Genomic DNA, 17,060 nt, shown 5'->3' on the forward strand with positions numbered 1-17,060 from the left:
ACACGCCGGGCCCCTGGGGACCTGAGCCCTCTTCCAGGCAGAACTGGATTCGGGGAGCTCTCGGGGGTCGCGCTCCCAGCACCCTCCTGTTCCATAGAGGGGAGTCTGGGCTTCCCTCCCCAAGATTTGGAGATCTATGGTTTCTACCCTTCAACGTGTCCAGGGCAGAGGGGCTTTATTGCCTCCCTCCAGATGCTCCTGGGGGGCGTCTTTTCTCCCGCCAAGACTGTGGGGATCGGGCATGGGGTCTTTGCTCCTCCAAGGTATCCTGATGTTGAGAGCCCTTGCTCACCTCAGGCTACAGGGGAAGGGGTCTCTAACCTTTCCTTCAGGTCCTGCACTTGGGGTGTTTCTTCCCCTCCCTCCCTAATGTTTTGGGAAAGGGAGTCACATTTTCCCTTCACTCAGTCCCCTGAGTTCAGTGGGGCAAAACCCCTCATCTCCAGCACACATGTCCTGTGGAAGCTATTTGGAGGAAGTGGGACGAACAGGCCCCTAAACGTTTTTGGAGCTTGGCTTTGGAGTCTCTAACCCTATGAAACCTAGTTTCCCAAGGGTTAGTCTGAGTCTAGGTGTATTTGCTTTCCTCCTCGCTTTCCTCACCCCACCCCAGGGGGCCCATTCAGTTAATCACTTTGTGGATGCCTTTCAGGTGAAATTCTAGAACCTGCCTCCAATCCCCAAGATTATTTAAGAATCCCACCTCTGGAGTGTCTCTCCAGACCTTGGTCAGTACTTATTTACCTTCCCACACGCTCCCTCTTCCCAGCCCAGCCCAACCCTGGTTCCCTCACCCTCACACACCCCTCGCCTTCCAACCCCCACAGCCTGCTGCTGCCTGACACCACCCCCACCCTTCCCACTACAGAGGTGGGTTCCATTCTGTGGGACACTCTACTGGGTGTGTTGTTTATGAGGCTTTGGGGGCTGACAGAGTGGATGAAACCCTAAAATATTTCATTTAAGAGAGTCATCTCAAATGTGTTTTGGCATTGGGGTAGCAGATGAAGGTTATATTTGGCAGTTATATTGAAGTGATTATTGACCCACAGATGGATCTGGGAGAGATGATCAGGACTGTATTCTCTCCCGGTGTACAAAGCCTGCTGCTCTGACTTTTCAGCAGCCCCTAACCTTCCAGCAATAGGAGATCCAGTGTGTGTTCTGTGGCTCTCCTCGCCACTAAAAAGAATGATTCTCAGGTGGGTTCAGGCTTCTTTAACAAACCAGACAAGCAGGAAGAGACACTATGCCACTTTGGAGTCTCAAAAACAAATTCATTATCTCTGGCTTTGATATTTGTTCCCAGTGGTGTAGCCTGTGCAGTGGGGTCTTTGTTCACTGGTTAATGCTTCTGTTAAGCACCTCGTGTGTGTTCTTCGGTCTCGCTGCTCTGTGGCATGGGTATCGGCTGTGGGGTCGGATAAACATGGTGAAGGTATATGAACACAGCCTAACATTTGTGATGAGATAATGATTTTCATGAATAAGGATGTTTGCCGGGCCTTATTATGGGCCATATTTTTGGAATGTGTAACAATGTTCTTAAGTGGTGTAGTAAAAGAAAAAGGAGGCTCAACCTTCAGGTTTGTCTTTTTATGTGTGTAGGAATAAATCTTTAAATTTCTTGCATAGGAATTTTTTATCATGCCCCTAATATATCCAAGATTTTTAACAATCATTTCCCAACTGATTTGGTGTGGTGTTTGTGGGTTTTTTCTTGTTGTGAGGCTAGTTAAGAATGTTTAATTGATAATCCAACTGGTTCCGAATGGGGCAGAGTTCATTTTTTGTAACCTTCCTAAAATGGTTGGTTGTTGGGGTGAAGGTGGGTGGGCATAATGGGGAGTTAGTTTCTTTTTTTGGTAAATTGGAAATTAGGTTGTGTGTCCAGCAAACATTCTCAAGGGCCTTTTAACTTTTTGGCCAGACACTACAGTTTTTTCCGGGACACATCTAGTTGCCAATAGTGCATGTTATGGAGACCACTGTTGCAAAAGGCTCAGAGTGAAACGTCAGTTCTGGGAAAATAGAGGCTGTAGGATAACAAGAAGTTGATTTTTTCCCCCTCCCCTGTGTTTCCTATATAGTACTCCCCTGTGTGGGCCGGAGGAGTGGCAGAGCCAGGCAGCTCTGATGCCTGGAAGTTGGACATGATATGAGGGCAGTAAGGGATAGGTGTTTCTGTTAATTAATAAATTAAGTAGGACTTAGTAAGAGGCTAGCGATAAGGAGAGTGAGTTTAAATTAGAAACAGCATCCGTTTGGTATGTGTACATTGTTTTAAGGCCTAGCTTTGGAATTTTCAGATTAGTATTTTAAAATGTAAAATTGAGTTAGTAGCAGGAGAACATGACATTCATTTCTTAAGACAAAAGCAACAAGAGAGACATTTGACATTCTCATAGGAACATTTTGAATTTCTGTGAACAGACTAAAAATCTAATTTCAAGCCAAGTCTTGTAATTTTGTTGAGTGGACATGGATTTGAAATACAGTGGAAGTGAACTCTTGTAAAAGAAAAGAGAATCTCTGATTAGTTTTGTTTAAACAGCTCCTGGAAACAGATGTGATAAAACATATTAAAATGGCTACTCTGGTTAAAGGTTAGAGCCAGATGGAGGGAGGAGGCTGGTTTTCAGCCCTAGAACTTCGCTCCCTTGCAGATTGTCCTTGAACAAGTAACTTAACCTTTCTGTGACTGCCTCAGTTTTCCCTTGGTAAAGTAGGGAAATATTCTGTGTCACTCTTATTGGGACATTTGTGAGACTGACTTACTGATAGCCAGTTGGCAGGGAGGTATTTTTAGACACAGTTTCTGACTTCAGTGAATAAGCAATGTTGGGTTACTTTTTATCTTATGGGGCAGATAACATACTCTGTGATTGATAGATGCACCACATGTCACAGTGCAGTTAATTTCTTATTTCTGCTTTTTTGTAGACCTGTTTCAGATTACCTCAAGTTAATTTCTGTCTCTGGCAGGCTCTTACATCGGAGACGGGGCAGCATACCTGTGCTAATCAAAGGCAGTCTGGAGGGAGTGACCTGCTTTAGGCTTTATTGGTTTGGCAACGTTTTAATTCTTACGCAACTCTGGGTATGTTTATGGCACTATGTAAATGTTACATAAGAACATGGAGGCTGAGAGGTGGCCAGAATGGTGACTCTGAACACAGGAAGGTTAGACTGAGGACTTCATCTGAAAGGACCTTGGGAATCTGCAGTCAGTCCAGGAGGAAGCTGCACTTTATTTTCCTCTAAAAACCTTTCTAGATGATTGTGTCTTTCAGGTGGACTGCTGTGTTATAAATAGGTTTATTCTCCACCGGTGAGCTAATTGTAACCTTGCTACCAAAATATGAATCAGTAAATGTTGAGACGTGCTGCTTCTTTCAGCATGTCCTGTTGAAGCTGCTTGTTGCATTTTGGAACATGAGTTGAATTGCGTTGCAGTCTGTTCTCATAATAACTCAGGAGTACAGGGTGTTGAGGTGGAATGGAATTCTCAGTTCATGGCGCTTTAGGTCATCTTTATTTTTGAAGGTTAAATTAGAATACTGAAGTGGCTCTTTTGTTTTAATTTTGAAACCTTTATTGTTTACTGTTCAGTTTTTGCTCAGAGCAGCAGTGAACATTAATTCTGGAATCTCGCATCTTTGTCTTGAGTTCTTGTGTTATTTGTCTGTTGTAGCAGGAGTTGATATAAGAGGGTCTCATCTCATTTTCATTTCTGTATTTATAAAAAGAAAATCCTATAGTCTTTCTCATCAATCCCTCTGATACGGGACGTGCTGCAGGCGTCCATAGCCCATCAGTTCCACCTGGACTGGGAATGTGGAAACCTTTTAAGTAATCAACTGCTCAGATCCAATGTTTCCTTGCAGTCTAACTTGAATTTCTTTTACTCTGCAGGCACTACCTCATGGCCACGTTCAAATACCTGCTCTAGGTTTTTGCTCTTCTCAGTTTTTCTATCGCATGCGTGGTTTAACCCGATCTTGGGTTTCAGAGGCACCATCTCTGCTCTTGTCTATTTGTTCTCTCTGCTTGCTGGCTTCTCCATTATGGATAAATGGAACACCAACCAAAATACTGTTTCTTTCCTTTACTCTGTAGAGTTACCAGAGTTTGGTTGAGCTGTGAAGTTTCCATCCTAGGCAATCTTATCTGCTCTCTAGGTTTCGGAGACAATGCCACTTCAGGCAACTCTGGTCTTTTTGGTTTTCTTTTTTCTCTACCCAGTCTGAAGCCTGCATTTGTCTTACTAAATATTTTAAATTTAACATAATGAAAGTAACTGCCTTTCCCTTTAAAGTATCACGTCACCCCTAATATTTACACAGTTACATATAGGAGATTTCTTTATTCATTCTGTTGGGTATGTGCCTGGAATAGTTTTTGGCATGGGAAAATAACAGAGAATAAGATGAACAAAAGTCCCTAAATCTGTAGTGTTATGGAATTTACAATTGCAGTGGATTATACTAAAAATAAATATGTAAATACAATTAACGGTCATGAGTGCTGTGAAGAAAATAAAACAAGATGATGTGCTATAGTGTGACTGGAGCTACTGTTTCACACCTCTCTCAGTTTCATTGTTTTATCTGTAAAATGGGGCTAGTATAGTCAAGTCTCATTATTTGTAGTAGTTATGTTCTGTAAAGTTGCTGCTAACACTGAATTAGCAGATCCTGAACCATTGCTCCTAAGGGAAATACAGGGTTAGGTTCCTGTGGACCTCTGGTCACATTTTTATCAACCTTTCAGTATATAACCTTGTCTTACGTGTTTCTGTTTCTGTTTCATATATTAAATAAGACATCTTATTTAATATATGCTATTGATATATTAACATTGAACTTAATTGACAACAGCATTAACTCATGCCTGAACCAAGCTTATCTAACATGCTTTCTCTATGTAAGGCACATTGCTATCTTCTTGTGCTTAGGAACACTAGACAACATTTCAGCACTACGTGTGGGGGCCATTTTAAACAGCAAAATCATCAGTGAAAAGTGGCAGTAAATATACTGCAAAAAGGACACTTGTTTACAATATGGGGGCTGAAACAAGAAGGCAGAGTGTTGCTTTGTTTGACTCAATTGGGAACATGAGTGGCACATATTTTTCACTCTTCTGTGCATGTCCGTGAATGACCAGGAAAGTACCATGAGCATTGATTTTGGGGTTACAAATAAATTTTAGCAAGCAGTTAAATTAAAAAATATGGAATCTGTGAATAATGAGGATCAACTATATTTTGTTAGAACTGTATAAAAGTGTAGAGATAAAGTTGTATTGTGGAATTTCAAGGACTCCTAAATGGTTTTACTGAACCAGAATTTTAATACATACAGTTAGAAGTCTTGTTTCCAGACTGTAAGCTAAACATGTATATGCATGTTGAGTAACTACTGAAAATGGTACTGGTATTTTATTTTATTTTGTTTGTTTGTTTTTCTTTGCGCATATCCTTGGTAGGTACTGGTATTTTAATACATATTTATTGAGCACCTACCACATGCCAGGCACTGTTGTAGGTGCTAGATAGAGTGGTAAACCAAAGGAGACAAAACTGCCTTCCCTCTTGAAGCTTACCTTCAGGAGGTGACATAGATAGTAAACAAAGTCCCTTACTCTGTAAGGGATAAAATATAAGGTGATTGTTCCTACCACAGCCCACCCTCTGCTCACCATTTCCCCAAGATCCCTTGCTTTTGGTGCACACACCTCCTCTAGTTATTCAGTCAAACACTAGTCTTTGCACATGTTATTAAGGTCCCAGTCAGCTGACCTTCAGATAGGGAGGCTGTCATGGTCATCCTGAACTAATCGAACTACCCTTTTAAAAGTAGAGAAATTTCTCATCTGATTGCAGAAGAGGAAATCAGAGATGCTCCAGCTGGCTTGAAAGCAGGCATACATCCATGTTGGGAACTGCCCATCACAACAGGCATGTGGCAGAGAACTTCAGGAGAACTCCAGAAGCTGAGAGCTCTAGAAGCTGAGAATAGTCCCCAGCTGACAGCTAGGAGGACAGTGGGGACTTAAGTCCTTCATCTGCAAGGCAGTGGATCTTGCTAACAAGCAGTAAGCTTGGAAGAGGACCCAATCCTAGATGAGAAAGCAGCTCTAGGGGTGACACTAGTCATGTTGTGCCTGGACTTCTGACCTGCAGAAACTGTGAACTAGTAAATAGGTGTTCTTTGAAAAGATGTGTGGGTGGAGTGGGGATGAGTCAGATGGTGATGGTGAAGAGAAGGCAGGAGAGGGGATATTCCAAGCCATTCTTTATTATGGGAAATATCCCAAGATAGGCTTGAGGGTACTTGAGGCCTGGTGCTCAGCCATCTCATCACTTGTGTATGGAAAGAAGTCCTAGGACCACATGTGGCTTTCATCTGCCTGTAACCTTTTTCTAGATATTTGTGAGTGTTTGGTGGGTAGAGCGGATTGTAGGTGCTTTGAGGATAAACTTTTTGGTGCTTAGGGTGTTTGAGTTGAGTCTGGGAATTAAAGCTTTTTCTTTTTCTTTTTTTTTGTAGTCAGAGAACCCACTTAACCCCAAATCCTCATGTATTGTCTTGATGTATGTTTATGTATTACCTTTTATGCTTGTAGTAGATAATATTGAATCAAATTCAATCAGTGTTCATTTCTGACATCCAGACCCCCTCCCCCACCAAATGCTTCTGTCCTCTCTACTTTTCCCCAAAAAAGTTGATGTGAAGAACTGGCTTATTCTTCTTACGGCTTTGGGCTTTCACAGAGCCTTGTATACTTTAAGTACTTAATAAATTTGTTTAATTAAATTCATTCATTTCTTTTCCATCCTCTCAGCAAAATCATAGGAAAATAATTCAAATTCTGTCCTGTTGTAATTTTATCATCTCTATGTGTGTGTGTGTGTGTATCCCAGTCACTTAAAAATGTTGTGAACATGTATTTGTAAGTTATGGGAACATAATAATCTGTCTTCCTACCTCACCTCTTTCATCTGTTTATTCTACCACCTACCCATTTTATTCCAGCCAAATGAACTTGATCTCTCAACCTCATTAGTTTTATTCTCAATTTGGCTATTTTTTTTTTCTCCTTCATTGTCCCAGTTGCCTGAAACAGTCATTCCTATCCCTCTTCTCACTCAAAACTGTGACATACACTGTCTCCTCTCTACTCATCCATAGTGTAGTAAATAGGTCAGGAAGAAAATACCAGTGATAAATATTCTTCCCTGTCTTAATGAGCCAGAAGTACATCTATTTAGATGCAACAAAGAAAGAAAACAGAATGGTTTTACGTGTTCAATATAAACTGAAAGCTAAGGGGAAATACAAGTTTCTGGTAGGTAGTCTGACAGCTGAGTCTGTACACTCTGGTCCCAGGAACACTGGACGCAATCCCTCATAACAATGCCACTCATTCCAATTTTACCTTGACATTCTCCTAGGCAGCAGGTGGGCCCTTGCTAGATGTTCAGGTATTTACAGTCAGCCATAAATTAAGTTGCAATGACAGGTCTCCTTAGCATAAACATCAAAAGTCTCTTTTGAGTGAGAACAAAGCTTTCATTCTCTAGACCTGAGGCTTAAGGTTGAACTTGTTTAAACAGCTCTCTAGGGTTGGGTTTGTCTCCAAGTAGAATGTCAGAAAGGCGGTTTGTAGAATGGATGTAGTGTGGAGCTGGCTTTTCAAACACCTTTCTCTTATGCAAACCCCATTCCAAGACCTTTTCCCAGATTGGAATTAAATACCAAGCTTTTCAAGTGTCTTATTGTTAAATCTGTGTTTTTTTATACCCCCCCCATACAAATAGCTTCCTTTATTAAGTTGGTTATAGTTTTTTCCATAAGTGCTTTTTACCAGTACTATTTTTTTGTTTTTTTCTAGATACCACCAATGGCACATGTAAAATTTGACTTTATTCTAGCTCTTGAGTACTGGAAAGCTTTTTGTTTGTTTTAATGTATTTTTTATATCTAATTTTGATAATTATGAAAGGTGAAAATGTAACTTGGGTCTTTTTTTTTTTAAAACCAACAGCATGTGATTGGTTACTGCTGCCAGATTTTTTAACTTAGGCTAGTTACAACTTTGGCTGCTGGTATAGTATCATCATTTCCCAGTTATTGCCTTCCCAACCTTTTCCCCCACAAGAGAACCAAATATGACCTCTGTTTTGTGACAGTACCAGGCACCTCTATTTTTTAACCTGATTCAGAGTTTCATAAACATTTTGGTGATTGTCTAGATGTGTAGCTGTTGAACAGTTTTTTTTTCTTTGTAAAAGTGGGACCCTTTTAAAAGTGATCATGTAGAAACATATGAATGAAACAAAATGAATAAAAGCTGAGCAACTCTGGCAGGGTCCCACTCTGTCCCTTAAATTATTGGGCTGAGATTTATTGAACACAGTGCTATTTGCCAGGCACTGTGCTAGATACAGTGAGACAATGGCAGAAAGGACACTGGTTCCCTCTTTGTGGAGTTCAGAGGTTCCTGGGACATTGTGGGGAGCATAAGGATTCAGGAGGAAAATAGTTTGAAAAACGTGGTACCTCCAAGTTTTTTTCCTGTGCGTGTATTAGAGTTTTTTGTTTTTGTAACTGAGATTATATTGTACATACTGTTTTGGAAATAGGGATTTATGGTGGTAGTTTTAAATTGTGGTAAAATATGTATAACAGAAAATTTACCATTAATCATTTTAAAGTGTGTAATTCATTGGTATTAAGTTCCTTCATAATGTTGTACAAGGCATTGGCACTATATAGTTCAGAACTTTTTCATTATGCCTGAAGAAAACCCTGTATTCATTAAGCAGTCACTACCTATCCCTAACCATGCCCCACCCCCACTAGTCTGCTTTCTGGATATTTCTCATAAATGGAATCATAATATGTGGCTTCTTTTACTTAACATAGTATCTTCAAGGTTTATCCATATTGTAGCATGTATCAGTAGTTTATTTCTTTTTATGGCTGAGTAATAGTCCATCATACAAATATACCACATTTTGTTTGTCCATTCATCATTTGAGGGACATTTAAGTTGTTTTTGCCTTTTGGCTATTGTGAATAGTATTGTTATGAATATTCACGCACAAGTTTTTGTTTGAGCACAGTTCTTTTGTGTCTGTACCTAGGAGTGGAATTGCTTGGTTATATGGTAATTCTATGTTTAACTTTTTGAGGAACCATCAAACTTTTTTCCACAGCAACATACCCTTTATATCCTCATTAATAATATGCAGAGTTCCAGTTTCTCTCAGTCTTCACCAACACTTGTAAATTTTCTTTTTCTTTTTCTTATGGCTTTCCTAGTGGATGTAAAGTGGTATCTCATTGTGGTTTGATATGCATTTGAATTTGAAATGCATTTGAGACCTGGCACTGTGGCTCATGCCTGTAATCACAGCACTTTGGGAGGCTAAGAGGGGAGGATTGCTTGAGGCCAGGAGTTCAAGACCAGCCTGAGCAAATAAGGAGATTCCACCCCCGACCCCTTCATCTCTACAAAAAATAAAATTAGCCAGGCATGGTGGCATACACCTGTAGTCCCGGCTACTTGGGAGGCTGCTGTGGGAGGATCACTTGAGCCAGGAGTTCGAGGTTACAGTGAGCTATGATTATGCTACTGCATTCTATCCTGGGCAAAAGAGTGAGACCTTATCTTAAAAAAATGAAAAAAATATATATATATTTTTTTGAGACAGAGTCTCGCTTTGTTGCCCAGTCTAGAGTGTCGTGGCATCAGCCTAGCTTACAGCAACCTCAAACTTCTGGGCTCGAGCAATCCTGCTGCCTCAGCCTCCCAAGTAGCTGGGACTACAGGCATGTGCCACCATGCCCGGCTAATTTTTTCTATATATATTAGTTGGCCAATTAATTTCTTTCTATTTATAGTAGAGATGGGGTCTCACTCTTGCTCAGGCTGGTTTTGAACTCCTGACCTCGAGCAATCTGCCTGCCTCGGCCTCCCAGAGTGCTAGGATTACAGGCGTGAGCCACCACGCCCGGCCTAAAATTAAAAATATTTAAAAGTCCATAGTCGAAATGTATTTGAGATGATGTTGAACATTTTTTCATGTGCTTCTTGGCCATTTGTGTATCATCTTTGAAGAAATGTCTGTTCAGGTCTTTTGCCCAGCTTTTTATTGGGTTGTTTTTTGTTGAGTTTTAAGAGTTCTTTATATATTCAAGATACTAGTTTATCATCATATATATGATTTGCAAATCATTTCTCCCGTTCTTTGGGTTGTCTTGTCACTCTCTTGATATTGTCCTTTGATGCACAAAAGTTTTTTATTTTGATGAAGTCCAGTTTATTTTTCTTTTGTTGCTTATGGTGTCATATCTAAGGAACCATTGCCTAATCCAAGATCATGAAGATTTATCCCTCTTTTCTTAAGAGTTTTAGACTGTAAGTTTTAGCTCATATATTTAGATCTTTGATGTATTTTGATTTAATTTTTATACATGGTGTAAGGTAAGGGTCTGACTTCAATCTTTTCCATGTGGATATCCAGTTGTCTAGCACCATTTTTTGGAGAGACTTTCTTTCCCCTTGAATGTTCTAGGCACTCTTGTTGAAAATCAGTTAATCATAGATGTATGGGCTTATTTCTGGAGTTTCAGTCTGTTCCATTGATTTATTGTCTATACTTATGCCAGTATCTCTCTGTTTGATTAATTGTAGCTTTGTAGTAAGTTTGAGGACATGTGGGTCCTCCAGCTTCATTATTTTTTCCTTAAGATTGTTTTGATTATTCAGGATCATTTGCAATTCCATGTCAATTTTAGGATCAGCTTTTCCATTTCTGCAAAAAAAAAAAAATGCCATTGGGATTTTGAGGAGGATTTTATTGATGCTTGTCTTATATATAATTTATATATATTATATAATCACATATTTAACTGTTAATAGTATACATTAGTATGTATAATTTAATCTATGTTGGAGGGCAAATTGGGTTGTCAATTTTTCATTATCACTCAATTTGCAAGAAAATTCCTCTTAAAAATATATTAGTGCATCAAAGAAACCCTAGAAGAATATACATCAAACATGTAGTAGTAAATATCTCTGGGGCAGGAATTAAAAGGGTTCTGTGGTGTTTGAAATTTGTTTAAAGCAAAGAAATATGGATTACTTTAGTAAGCAGAAAAAAACAAACTGGTAAAGATAAAGTGTTAAAAAAAACCAAACCTGGTATACAAATTCATAATTCCATAACTAAGTTACAATGACTGGACCTCCCTAGCAAGTAGAATTCTCCACAATGAAACACAGAATTGGAAAGCAATTCTAGTACTAGCAAATGAGGGCATTGATGTATTTGATTCAGTCTCAGTGGTTGGGTGGGAGGACGGCCAGGAGGTTGGAGATGTTAGACTACAGGCCTTTGGGGAGGATGGGCCTGTGGTAGAGCACAACATGAGTGGAAGCTTTACTGGATAAACACAGTACCCTGTGAGGTCTTTTCCTAAGATGATGGGGTTGGGCTAGGAGAAATACACTACAGAACACCTGACCGGGATGATGAGATTGGAGAAGCCGCTGAGTTAGGCTAGACATTAGTGATTGCAGACTTTAAAAAAGAGTGAGAACTAACATCACAAAAAGAGACAGCTGGAAATTATGTGCCTTGTGAGTATTCTAACCAAAAATTTGAACCTGAATCAGATCAAACTTCTCAATCTAATTACTAGTGTATAGAAAATACAGAGGAGAGAGGAACATGTTAAATGACACCTCAGGGAGTCAGTCTTACAAAATCCAGAATGTGGGAAACTACACAACAAATGGTCTAGGTTCTTCAACAAGTAATTTGCAAGGGAAAAGAACAGAGCAAAGGGGGTAACCTACAGATTAGGAGAGGTTTAAGAGACCTCTCAGTCAAGTGTAGGCAAAGGACCTTATTTGGATCTGGATTTGAACAAGCCAACAATTTAAAAAAATTTTGAGACAATAAGGACTTCTTAACACTGGACATTTGATGATATTAAGGCTATTGTCAATTATTTTATGTGTGATAATATTGTGGGAAGCTGGACAGTTTAAAATATAACTTGCAGAAGATTCCCATGTCACTAACAAAAAAAAGGCATTTAACAACATTCAAGGTGGCAGAAATCTGGAGAGTCAGTCACTGTTGTAGTGGGAATATCTAAAGTTGAATTGCATACTTTATTGGCACTTTGCTATGAGCTTTATGTACCAATTATCTTACTCCTCCACGCCACTCTATGAAGTAGATTCTCTTGTTATTCCCATTTTATAGTTGGGCGGCTGAGGCCAGTGAGCTTAAGAAACTTGCCCAGTATTGCTCAGCTAACAAGTGATGGAGCCAGCAGTCAAAGTTAAGCTGTCTGACCTCAGAGCCCAGGCTGTTAACCACTAATGCTGTCTCCCTAAAGGTGTTCTCAGAGATAGAGGAGATAGTAGAGAAACCAAAATAATTATTTCCTCCATTTTTATGGAGAAGCATACCATGGAAATACACATCCCCAAATTCTTTTTTTTTTTTTTTGAGACAGAGTATCACTTTTGTTGCTTGGGCTAGAGTGCCATGGCGTCAGCTTAGCTCACAGCAACCTCAAACTCCTGGGCTCAAGCGATCCTCCTGCCTCAGCCTCCTGAGTAGCTGGGACTACAGGCATGCACCACCATGCCTGGCTAATTTTTTTTATATATATATGTTGGCCAATTAATTTCTTCCTATTTATAGTAGAGACAGGGTCTCGCTCTTGCTCAGGCTGGTTTTGAACTCCTGACTTTGAGCAATCCACCCTCCTCAGCCTCCCAGAATACTAGGATTACTGGCGTGAGCCACCGCGCCCGGCCTCCCCAAATTCTTTTGACATAGACAAGTCATAGAGGTTGGATACCTCTGGAGGTGGTTAAAGATTTAAAACCAATCTTGTCTTCATAGTTCTTTTGCAATAAATGTTACTTTATTCTGAATTTAAGTAGTTATAAACATATAGACTGTTTTGGAACTAATTAAAGAAGTATGTCTTTGTGGCAAATTTTACCTCCTAAGTGTTTGCAACTACATCTTCTATCCCACATGTTCTTCTTACAGTGCAACTTTGATACTCCCACCAATAGGTGGGGTCTGTCCTATTCTCCCTTGAATTTGGGTGGAGGCTTGACTGCTTCAACCTACAGTATGTGGCAGATGTGATGCTCTGTGACTTCTAAGGCTAGGCCATTAAAAGATATAGTTTTTGCCTCGTTCATTGCTTTTGGGGCCTTGCTCTGGGAAAGCCAGCTGTCATTCTTCAAGGAGCTCAAGCTAGGCCACACAAAGGGACTACCGGTTGAGCATCCCTAATCTGAAATTTCAAATGCTCCAAAATCCGAAACTTTTTTTGAGTGCTAACACACTCAAAGGTCATACTCAAAAGAAACGCTCATTGGAGCAGTATGTATATGCAATTATTAAAAAATCAGAAATCTGAAACATTTCTGGTCCCAAGCATTTCAGACAAGGGACACTCAACTTATACTTGGAGAGGACCACGTAAAGAAGAACGAATGCTCTCAGCCATAGCCAGCGTCAGCTGCCAGGCATGAGTGAGTGTGCCTTCACGTGATCCCAGCTCCCACCCTGAAAGAAGTCTTCATGTGAAACTCCAGACATTGTGGAGTACACATAAGCTGTCCCTGCTGCCCTGCCCGACTCCTGTCCCACAGAATCCTTGCAAGAATAAACAGTTATTTTATGCCACAGGTTTTGGGGTAATTTGCTATACAGCCATAGTAACTGGAACGGTATTCTTTTTCCTCCCATCTTGAAGGACTTTAATGTTGTCATCATAAATGGCCATTTTTTATTTTGAAACACAGTCTTGCTCTGTTTCCCGGGCTAGAGTGCAGTGGTGTCATCATAGCTCGCTATAACCTCAAACTCCTGGGTTCAAACAGTTCTCCTGCTTCAGCCTCCCAAGTAGCTGGGACTATGAGATTACAGGTGTGTGCCACCACACCCAGCTAATTTTTCTATATTTTGTAGAGATAGGGCCTTGCACTTGCTTAGGCTGGTTTTGAACTCCTGGCCTCAAGCAATCCTCCCACCTTAGCCTCCCAAAATACTAGGGTTATAGGCGTGAGCCATCTCGCCCAGCCAAATGACCATGTTTTGAGCAAATATTTAGTGTGGGCCTACTAGAATTCAGCCCTGGAGATACAGAGGTGAATGAAACACAGTCTGTTTCTTTAAATGGCATTTTAGCCAGAAGACTGTTAGATTGACCTGTTATTCCTGTCCCTAAAGAGATTTCCAGGGAGACCCCAGTTGCTGGTTGGGATCTATAATAAAAGTTAGGGCCACTGAACCCAAGAAAACATTACCCACTTAAGAGAAGGTTGCAGTGTGATTTCTGTAAGGTCCAGGCGGTCTAATAATTTGGAACTTTTTTAGGAGGCAAATATGTATGTGAATAAAGGGAAAGACTTGATCTGGATTTTCAAAGACTTTCATAAGGTCTGTAGAAGGTAGTTATTTTAAAGGCACAAAAGGATTAAAGGAATTTACACTGTATGTACAGAACTGTCTTAACTGGGTTCAGTGGCACGTGTCTGTAGTCTCAGCTGCTCATGAGGCTAAGGTGGGAATATGTGTAAGGCCAGGAGTTTGAGGCTAGGCAATGATCGTACTTGTCAATAGCCTGTGCATTCCAGCCTGGGCAACATAACATAGCGAGACCTCATCTCTCTCTTTTTTTGGCGAGGGTATACAGAGTCTTGCTCTGTGGCCCTAGCTAGAGTGCAGTGGTGTCATCATAGCTCACTACACCTCAAACTCCTGGGCTCATACAGTCTATTTTTAGTAGAGACAGGGTCTTGCTCTTACAGAGGTTGGTCTTGAACTCCTGAGCTCAAGTGATCCTCCTGCCTCAGCCTTGCAGAGTGCTGGGATCACAGGTGTGAGCCACCACACCTGGCCAGAGACCTCATCTCTAAAAAATTTTTTTAAAAGAACTGTCTTAAAAAATAAAGTAGGGATAAAGTGCCACTTCCATAATACTGGTAAAGTCGCCAATATGAAGTAAGGAATGCATGATGAAACTTTGAGGTTTTCAGCAGCACTGTTCTCTCGGGCTGTGACACACTAAATCCTTAGAGATAAACTGCAGGAAGACATGGTGAGGCCCTTTGGTCAGAAAACCAGCAGAGTAAATTTGATGCAATGAGGCTAAGAATGCAGTGAGGGTGATGTAATTAATACTTGCAGGATGAAGAGTCTGATCGTCCTGAAGATGTTCCTAGTGGCTATAGCCCTGAGGGCCAGGAGTGCTGGACGTTGTCAGAAGGGATGTCGTAGAATGCTGCATGGTGCGGTGGAAAACGCACTGGGCTTAGCGTCTGGGACCTGAGTTGGAGATGTGGCTCCTTCATTTGCAGCTTTGCCATTGGTGAGCCTCTTAGCTTCTCCGAGGCTGTGGGGCAGCTCCCCCAGCCTCAGTTCCCTGCGTTCCTGTGGGGATCACAGAGAATGAATGTGACACCTCTTGATAAACTAACACACTGACCATGCACAGTGTTTTCTTATGGGAAACAAAACTGAAAACATCCTACCCTAATATAAAACTGGTGTCTCTGATTCTAAAACCAGAGTTGTATAGAGTTATGGTCTTTGTTCTGTCCCGAAGAAACTGTAGGGATTTGAGTGTGATCCAGGGAAGCATAAAATAATTGCGGTCGTAGGCGGCTGTCCTTAGCAAGGTGGCCTGTCTGATGGGTGCTCTCATTGGGAAGGATGAGGCCTGAGAGTCAGCTTATGATCAAGTTACTAAATCACGAAGAGGAAGGGCAACACAGGCTGATTTGGTCACCAAATCTTGGATACTCTAGAAGGTTGTCTGATGGAATTTGAAAGACACAAGTTTATCGTACAGGACAGCATTCTACAACTAGTAACTAAATTTATGAAATTTCTTATCCCAAGGAGTAATTAACATATAGTAAAATTCATAATTACCATAGCTTCAAAAAGTTTTAGACATTCCTGGACCTTCATCAATTAGGACAGTCTTGGATGTTTTGGCGTGTGGCTCTTGCCTTTTAAGGGTGGTGCCATCACACTGTGCTCTCCCACACCTGTTCCTGGTGTTGGTCTGGGATGGGATGTTGGGCTGAGTGGCTGTGAGTCTAACCCTGGGAATTCTTGGGAATTCCTGGGTGAGCCACGGTGTCACTGGGTGCCCTGTCTTTTCTGAGGCCCGGCTGTGTTAGATGCCTTCATAATATATAGCTAGACAGAGTCTGCCCAGGTTGGGACTTATCAGCCCTTCTGAAAATACAGCCTTTCTCATGAATCAAATTTGCATTTACATCCTGCCACAAACCACTTTCTAATCATACTTTGGAACCATGTTCAAATCCTGCCAATGTGGTTTTGTCTTTAGGTGGTTTTTATTTTTGTTTTTCTGTGTGTGTATGTATGTGAGACAGAGTGGGCTGGAGTGCAGTGATGTCATCATAGCTCACAGCAACCTCAAACTTCTGGGCTGAAGCGATCCCCCTGCCTCAGCCTGTCAAGTAGCTGGAACTACAGACGCACATCACCATTCTTGGCAAATTTTTTTATTTAAAAAAAATTGGGGACTGGGCGCAGTGGCTCATACCTGTAATCCTAGCACTCTCGGAGGCCGAGGCAGGCAGATCGTTTGAGCTCAGGAGTTCAAGATTAGCCTGAGCAAGAACGAGACCCCGTCTCTACCAAAAATAGAAAAAATTAGCTGGGCATGGTGGTGCATGCCTGTAGTCCCAGCTACTCAGGAGGCTGAGGCAGGAGGATCGCTTGAGCCCAGGAGTTTGAGGTTGCTGTGAGCTAGGCTGACGCCACGGCACTCTAGCCGGAGCAACACAGAGAGACACTGTCTCAAAAAACAATTTGTTGCTCAGGCTGGTCTTGAACTCCTGGGCTCAAGTGATCCTCCCAAAGTGCTGGGATTACAAGCACAAGCCACCATGCCCAGCTTTAGTTTAGGTTTGTCTAGTTAATAACAAAAGTCTGTGCTAATAAGGCTTTTGTTCTGACC

General features: G+C 41.1%; 1 protein-coding gene across 2 annotated transcripts in view; it reads left to right on the forward strand.

Annotated features, from left to right (window-relative positions):
* The window catches only part of ACVR1B (activin A receptor type 1B), a 41,302-nt gene that overhangs the window by 332 nt on the left and 23,910 nt on the right, over positions 1-17,060 (forward strand). The gene's annotated exons all lie outside the window — the stretch shown is intronic.

The sequence above is a fragment of the Microcebus murinus genome, chromosome 10 (genome assembly GCF_040939455.1).
Source record: "Microcebus murinus isolate Inina chromosome 10, M.murinus_Inina_mat1.0, whole genome shotgun sequence".
Classification (NCBI taxonomy): Eukaryota; Metazoa; Chordata; class Mammalia; order Primates; family Cheirogaleidae; genus Microcebus; species Microcebus murinus.